The following is a 7,795-nucleotide window of genomic DNA, read 5'->3' on the forward strand; positions in this document are numbered from 1 at the left end:
TTGTAGCCTGTTGCTTCCTTCTAGTGTGCCCACATCCCCCCACATCTTAGTGTCATCAGCAGATTTGAACAGGGTGCTTTTTACCCCCTCATCCAAGTCACTGATGAAGATGTTGAACAGTGCGGGCCCAAGGACCGAGCCCTGCGGAACCCCACTGCCCACATCCTTCCAGGCTGAGAAGGACCCATCCACTACCACCCTCTGGGGGTAGTGTGTGTAAGTAACTGTGTGCAAAAAACATAACATCTCTCCCAAGGGACTTACTGCCTGCAGTCCTCTGGCAAACATGCATGACTGCAAATATGTAATGCAGTTATTCAGGAGAACCTCAGAAAAACTGAGTAACCATCTTCACCTAATCTGCTCCAAAAGGGGTCATCTTAAATAAGATATACTTACGCTACTAAGCTGAGAGAGAAACTTGGAGACATATTTGTTACTATACAGTGCACCCAAGCCTTCTACCAGAAAACCTAGTATTTGTCTAAATATCTCCCAGTGATGCCGTTTGTTCAATAAATGGTATTGTCCACAAAAATCATTGCCTCTTGCATATTTCCTGGACCTTCATGTCTGTAGCATCACTTCAGTACTACCACAGCTTGTTTTATGTGGAAACCCAGTCTGAAGTAAAGAAAGAACTAAGTAGCAGGTGAGGAGGAAATGTGAGGCAGGATGAGAGTCGCACATGATATTGATGGAGGGATGTGAGAACAAAGAAAACTGCTTGAAGTCATGTTTCCCAGAAAGAAACTAATACCTCTTAAAATGGTGGGAAAACTTCAGGAATGTGGGTCAAAGAGAAAACGGACTCTGAGAAGTGTTTATAGCGGTAAACACTTTCTTATTGCATACCCCCTTCCAGATTTACCAGCTGCACACATACCCCTACCACCATATGGTTTATATTTTAACCCCTTAAATGCCAGTTATTATAATGAAAATTAAATCTGCCATTACACAGTTTATCCTGTGTACTCCCCAGGAATACACAGTTTGGGTATCCTTGGTCTAGGGAATATATGCAAGAAACAAGGTTTATTTGTAAATATCTCTTATTGGACCAATTAATATAAATGCTTTTCCTAGGGTATTGCATTTGCTGCTCTCCCAAAGAAAAGCATATCTTGTAAAAAGTACTGCAGGCAAGGGTATTCTGTGCATGAAAGTTTGTCTAACCTTTCTCTCAAATATATATGGTAGCTAGTTCAATAAAAGATGTTATCAAACAAGTAAGGCAAGAAGGAAAGGCTCTTTAGAGACTGGAGTGGAAGAAAAATAAGGTAAACTTGGTGGTAATACTTATTTTTGGATTCTTCTAAAAAAGCAAGCGAAGTGAACGCTGGCTTGGCTGTATCCATCTCAAAACATTGCAAGTAGAGTGTTATATAAATACTAATAGCCTTTTGTTCTGCCGTTAGATCCAGAGTATAGCGGATGCTTCATACTTCCCACAAGTTCTGAAAAGTTGTCAGGAGGGTTAAATGCAGGATTTCAAGAGATCTAGATATGATTTCTCTTGAAATCCTGCATTTAACCCTCCTGACAATTTTTTAGAACTTGTGGAAGTATGTAGTGTGCACTGTACTCTGTTAGGCAGTATCCATCAAGCACAGACTTGCCAGTTGCTGTTTCCTTCTGGAAGGAAATGCTCTTGCATGCAGAAGTACACAGGTCATGTGTCACTTATACCTCCACCCAGTTATGAGGTGTGGTAGCACTTTGACTTGATGATGATGATGCATCACACATGCATTCCTGGGTATTGGAGCACTAATAATTTAGAGGGTGTACTGACTTATGGTTGGCTGACTTCTGAAAGGACATTAAAGTGTAGAATGGCATGCAGGTCTTAAATGGGAGTTTGCCTCTACGGCTGAAAGTTCCTTTGACTCGAGGGGAAAAACATCAGGAGCTTCTCTAGCTAGGATCCTTTCCCCTCTGCACAGTAAGCACTGAACTTGACTTCAGAGGGATTTGGGGGTTTAAATTAAACTCTGCATACGTTTTAATCCAAAGGAAATCCTAAAAAACTGAGACAGACTTGTGTAGATAGTGTTGTTCATGTAGCATTACCCATCTCTGTTGTTGGATCAAGGGGGAAGGAGGGGATGAACTGTTTATAGCAATTGCAAGACGAGTATATTCTTGTCCATGTCTACACCCCTGGTTCTCAAACTTTTTTTCACAAACCACTTGAAAATTGCTGAGGGTCTCGACGGACCACTTAAACTTTTTTTTGTTTTACAAATCAAAGCACACAACTCACATTTTAATATTGGTAGTCTTACCTTTCTAATCCAATGGATGTGCCTGTTTTCTTGAGCAAAGTTTTGGGAAGTCGGGTGTAATGTTTGTCAGTTTTAGACTTGGGTCACCTTTCTGTGGACCACAGTTTGAGAACCTCTCCTCTAGACTAAAGGCAGTGATAATATAAATGGATACAATTGTAGCAATTTAACCACAGCAGGGCCAAACTTAGCCCTGTAGGTAATTTATCCCAAAGTGTAGTATATGTGGAAATACCTTTTGGACTGAAAAATGCTTTTAAAAAGAAAAAGGGGAAAAAAGGGGCTTTCTTCCTCATTTTTTAAATGCTCTTTAAGGGGGAGGGGTATGTTCAATAGAGCAAAATGAACAGGTATATCCTAACAGTTTCTGGATACTGCAGAATATCTGGTAAATATGTTTACTGTTAAACGTTCTGCTGATCACCTAGATGAATATTTGTTTCTCTCAGTGACAGTGTTTTGAATTGCTAGGATTGAGTTACCTGTGCCTTTAGTTCATTTTGACCAAGGTAACTTAACAAGAGAGAGATTTCAGCTTTCCCACCCTGACCTCTCTGGCTTTACTACAAGGACTTCATAACAAGCATAAATATATGCAGCAGTTGTTAGCACCCACAGATCAGGCTAAGCATACTGGAGAAATTTGCAGAGTTGGTCTCAGTTTGTGTGCATGTATTTCTAAACCTGCTTTGAGCTCCTTTCAAGGGTGCTGAGGAGTGCCACACAATTTTAGTACTATTAGGTTTGCAAGTATGAGTCACGATATAACCACAGAGATTTCAAATAGGAAGCCATAGTGTTAAAAACACTCTGACCTATTGTCATTTTTCTGAGTTCTTTGCGACAAAAGAATTGCTCTTTTTTCTGTAGTCAAAAATAGAGTGAAAGCCAGAAGCTGACACTTTCTTTCAGGGAGTGCCTGGAATCTAAAAAGGTTGAGAACTGCAGGTATAGACAGTACAGATAAAGTACAAGGAGAATTGTCAGTTCTTTGAGTAACAAATACAAATTATTTATGATTGTTAAATGTGTAGAGGGGGAATATATATATATTTTTTTTTAATTGACAATTTTTACTTGCTCCATCCCTGTCAGCTTGGACAAAGGAAATTTAACTTGTTTGCAGTAAATTTATTTAGAAGAAAACCTGAACTGTGTGGTTTTATAATCCCTGCTAGGCAATTGAATAAATAATCTGCTTTCTGTTACAATGCATACTTACATTTTTTTTAAGAGAACATTTTCCTCTGGTCTCAACTTTTCACAAAGATCATTCCTAAAAGCTGTACCTTGGTTCATGTTTGATGTAAAGTCTCTTTGAACTGTGAGAAACACCCTTGAAGGAAAAATATAATAGACTTATCCCTACTAACAGGCATTGGCTAAGATCCTTATAGCTTGTTTTCCTTCTTACCTTATGCTCTTTCACACTGCCCCATATGCATATTTGAATTGCCATCTTACAAAAACTGCAAAGATCTAGGTCCAGCATACAAGTGCATGTTGCTGACCATTGCAGAGCAGCTGTGTTTTGGGAAAAGTGAGTTCTCCAAGTTATTTATCCTGCTCACAGAATGGGAGTATACAGTAATAGCACTTCTTAAGTGGTGTTCTTTTACTGGAGTTGGGTGGAGGGCATCACTTTCCAAGAATGAAACACAATGATTTCTAAGCTGTATTGTCAGTTTGGGGTGAAAATATGTCTGGCAGACTTTCCCATACTGTTCTGTAAGGCAGCTCAATGACAGTGAATTGGATCCACTTCCTTCTGAATCCTGACCATAAACAGCCTGCGCAACATTTGTGCCCAGCAGTTGGGCCCAGAAAATGAGTTGCACTGCAGATCTCTAAAAGCAAAGTCCTGTTTGTAAGGATTACAAATGATGCTGTTGCATGTGTACCAGCTGTGACTCTGCTTAAAATGAGAATTGAATTGCAATGCCAGTATGAGGGTTAATGACACATTTTTCCTATTCCACCCTGCGAAGACTCCTAAAGTCAGGCCTGTTCATCTCAGACCCTTTAATGGCCAATCCTCAAGTTCTAGGTGTACGAATCCTACATTTTTCTCTCTTTCTCTCTCCCCTCTGTACTAAAATGTGTAGAATAAGTGTGTATTGTGTATGTTTTTAAAATTCAGCTGGTAAATAGGGAAGATGGGGAGGCAGGGTTTTAAACAGGAACATGTTTGGGGTCCCAACATGTCTTTAAAAATCTTTTTGGTGTTTTGTTCAGCTTGAATAGTCGCTTCATGCTTGTTTTAAGTATACTTATTTTTAAGATCTGATTTGAGGTAATGTTCCTTTAAAACTAAAAGGAGAGAGAATGTTGGAAGCAGAACGGCAGTTTTTCATTGCAACGTCCCCAGGGAGAGGAGAGAGAACGCGCATCAGGAACCAGAGAAAGTGGGAGCAGTTAAATGAGGCAAAGGTAATTTTAAGCAGAAACCAAGCGAGCAAGACAGTGAGGGAGGCTAAGGGGAGATGCAGAGCAAATCTCTCAAGACAATATTAGAGGCACTGGAGACCAGGTTCTCTGGTGAAGAGAGGTGTTTAAAATTTTAGCAAATTACAGGCTCTTAACTACTGGGAGTTGGGGGGTGGGAAGCGTCCCTTTTTCCTTAAAAGAAGGGTTTAGAAGGGGAGGTGGAAGTGTCAAGGCATTATTGCAGATATGCCTAGTTCTGTAACCTTGCAGAAAATCATCATTAGTTGATTCATGTCATTAAAAGCCTGAGTTTTTTTTAAAGAGGAAATATTGGAACGTTCAAAATCAAAACCATTTTAAGTAGGTTTATTAGGAATTTATTTATTAGGTTTACTAGGAATACAGGTTTTTGCTTTTAAATACTTTTTGTTATGGTCTCAGCATCCTCTGTGTTGGGGTTTTTAAGGTGTTCTGTGTAACTTCACAAGTACCCAGGAGTTCTGTTGGTCTGGGGTTTTTTTTTTAACAGTACAACTTGCAAAACAAGCACATTATTTCAGCGTAGCTCTTGGCAGCAGTAAAGGTGAGCAATCCCTCTGAAGCAGGCTGTGTGTGGTGCCTTTGACTTTAGTGAGTGGAGTGGGGATTAGCTCTGCTTTCAGTTCAGAGGTTATGCAGAGATGCTGTAATAATCCTGATGGATATTTAAAATGTCCATAATAAATCAAGTCAATAGACAGGCACTTCAGAATAATTAAAATCCACTGACCCTATTGTGTTGGTGGTCAGTTGTTATTTTGAGAGAATTTCTTTGGTAATCATCTAGGCTGACTTAACTATAGCAATACAGAGAAGTGGATTTCTTTGGGGCAATCTGATCTGGAGGATGAAATGAATAATGGTGGAAATAAGCAAGGTATGCTGCAAGTATTCATGGTATGTAATATGCTTTGGCAGGCATCCATCTAAATTGAACTTAACTGTCTGCAGTCAAACAATTGTGGATGTGTTTTCTTTCTCCCACAATATTTGATGTAAAGACCCTTGTTTACACAGTCTTACCTGAGAGCGACTGCCTTATTTCAGTGCTCAATTATAATTATAGCTGTGTCAGATGATGTTAGTAGGATCAGGCCAAGCTAAAAATGTGTGCTGCATAAGCGGAGGTGCAAACTCAAAAAATGCAACCTAAATCCATTTATAACTTTAAGGCTTTGGTCCCTACAGAATTAACCATATAAATCTTGTGTAGACAAGGCCAAAGTATAAGCATGTATTGACTGTAGGTAACTTCCCTTCTGCTTCATATACAATATATACTTCATAGTACAGAGGTAGACTTAAAGGTGGAAAAAGTCAGTCTCGTTAACCATGATATACAAATATTACTGGTTCAATGTGATACAAAATTATTTTTTTTGTCTTTTGTTTATTAAAAAAACAATCTGTTTCAGGTAATTAACACTGCATATATTAACAACTGTTGTTTAAACAGCTTGCCACCAGGTAATTAACAGTACAGTGTAAACTTGGAGGGTGGGGGCTGTTATGTATGTATAGACCATGGTAATGATCTAACTAAAACCAGCACTTATTGCTAGTCGAAATATGATATTGGAAACTAAAGTGCTTGAGGGATTTCTTAAATGCTTTCTTGTTTTGAGACTCATGGCTGACGATTGAAATTCCAAATTGATGCAATTAAAGGTTTTAATCTATGTAAATTAAATAATGATAAGGTAATAACATTGGATCGGGGAGGGTACCATAAGACTGAAACCAGTGGTCAACCTGGAAGAGTTGCAGTGTATGGAGAATTGCACTTACAGCATTTTTTTTTCTTTGTTTGAAGTAATGGAAAAGCTTTAAAGGCCACTGGGTGTCTGCATGCACACAGAATAGTCTCAATTGTTGCCTTTTTAAAGGGCAAATGGCAGTGTCTGTGTTGGGTTATTATTGCTTCCCTCCCTTTTTTTTTTTAAATACTATGGTCAGTCTGGGGTGTCTCCATTTGCTGTCCTCAAGGCTCTTCAGTTGTAGGATATGGGCTTATGTACTTTGGGGAGTTGGGAATCTAAACATTTATGAATGATTGAATTGCCATGCTGTTGTGGGAAATAAGTATTCTATTGGATATTTAAAAAGTGGTGGTGTTAGTGGGGACAAACTAACCTATTTATGAGGTCTCCCTGTCTCATTTATTTTTCCCCAGTAGTGTCTTTTTTTTGGACAGGGAACAGAGGGAGTAGCTGGGCACTTTCAGAGAGGAGCTGAGGAAAAGAATTTTGCAATATAAGTCATAAGCTGAAGTCAAAGCAGTCTTACAAAAGCATTCTCCTAAAGGAGAAGAAGATGGAGTAAGGCATCTTTGATCAAAACGTTTCTTTGCTGGATTTTACTCCTCTGCCTCATTACTGATAGCCAGGGATCCAGGTTTTCCGTTTCCCACAGAAAAACAGAGAAAACCACAGATTTCCCCTTTTTATCAGAGAAAACGCAGATTTCTCTTTTTAGCAGAGAAAGCCGCAGATTCCCTCCTTTAGCAAACAGCTTGTAGGCTGGTTGAGCTTCAGCCTGCAAGAGCTGTTTGCAAAACAGGGTGGGAAATGCACATGGGGGGAGGGAAAGGGCAGAGTCTGAGACTGTCAGCTATGGCTCTGCTTGGATTAGCTCAGCCTCATTCTTCTCCTGGAGCCTGAGGTAAGTGGGGCTTGCAGGGGGCTGGGGGCCCCTCTGGCAGAGCTGGGGGTTTGCAGGTCATGGCTGAGGGCACTGGCTGGGGTGGGGGCAGGAGCCAGCCCTGCCCCCACCCGAGCAGGCAGCCGCAGTGGGGGAGCCAGCTTCATGTGGCTTCTACTGCAGCTGCCTGCTGTGGGGGGCAGGGAGCTGCAGACTTGGGTCCCTGGCCCCATAACTCTGGCAGCTGGGGGCTGGGAGCCCCCTCCAGCAGGCCTGGGAGGCAAGAGGCATGAGTAGGGCGGGGGCAGTGAGGGTCATCAGCAGTTTTGGGGGGGGCTTTGGGGGCAGTGAGGGTCACCAGCAGGGCTGGGGGGAGCTGCAGGGGGCTTTTAATTTTA

At 40.8% G+C, this 7,795-nt stretch overlaps 1 protein-coding gene across 2 annotated transcripts in view; it reads left to right on the top strand.

Annotated features, from left to right (window-relative positions):
• The window catches only part of TEX2 (testis expressed 2), a 153,027-nt gene that overhangs the window by 52,761 nt on the left and 92,471 nt on the right, over window positions 1–7,795 (top strand). The window lies entirely within an intron of this gene.

The sequence above is a fragment of the Gavialis gangeticus genome, unplaced genomic scaffold (assembly GCF_001723915.1).
Source record: "Gavialis gangeticus isolate Ggan-Ray unplaced genomic scaffold, GavGan_comp1, whole genome shotgun sequence".
Taxonomy (NCBI): domain Eukaryota; kingdom Metazoa; phylum Chordata; order Crocodylia; family Gavialidae; genus Gavialis; species Gavialis gangeticus.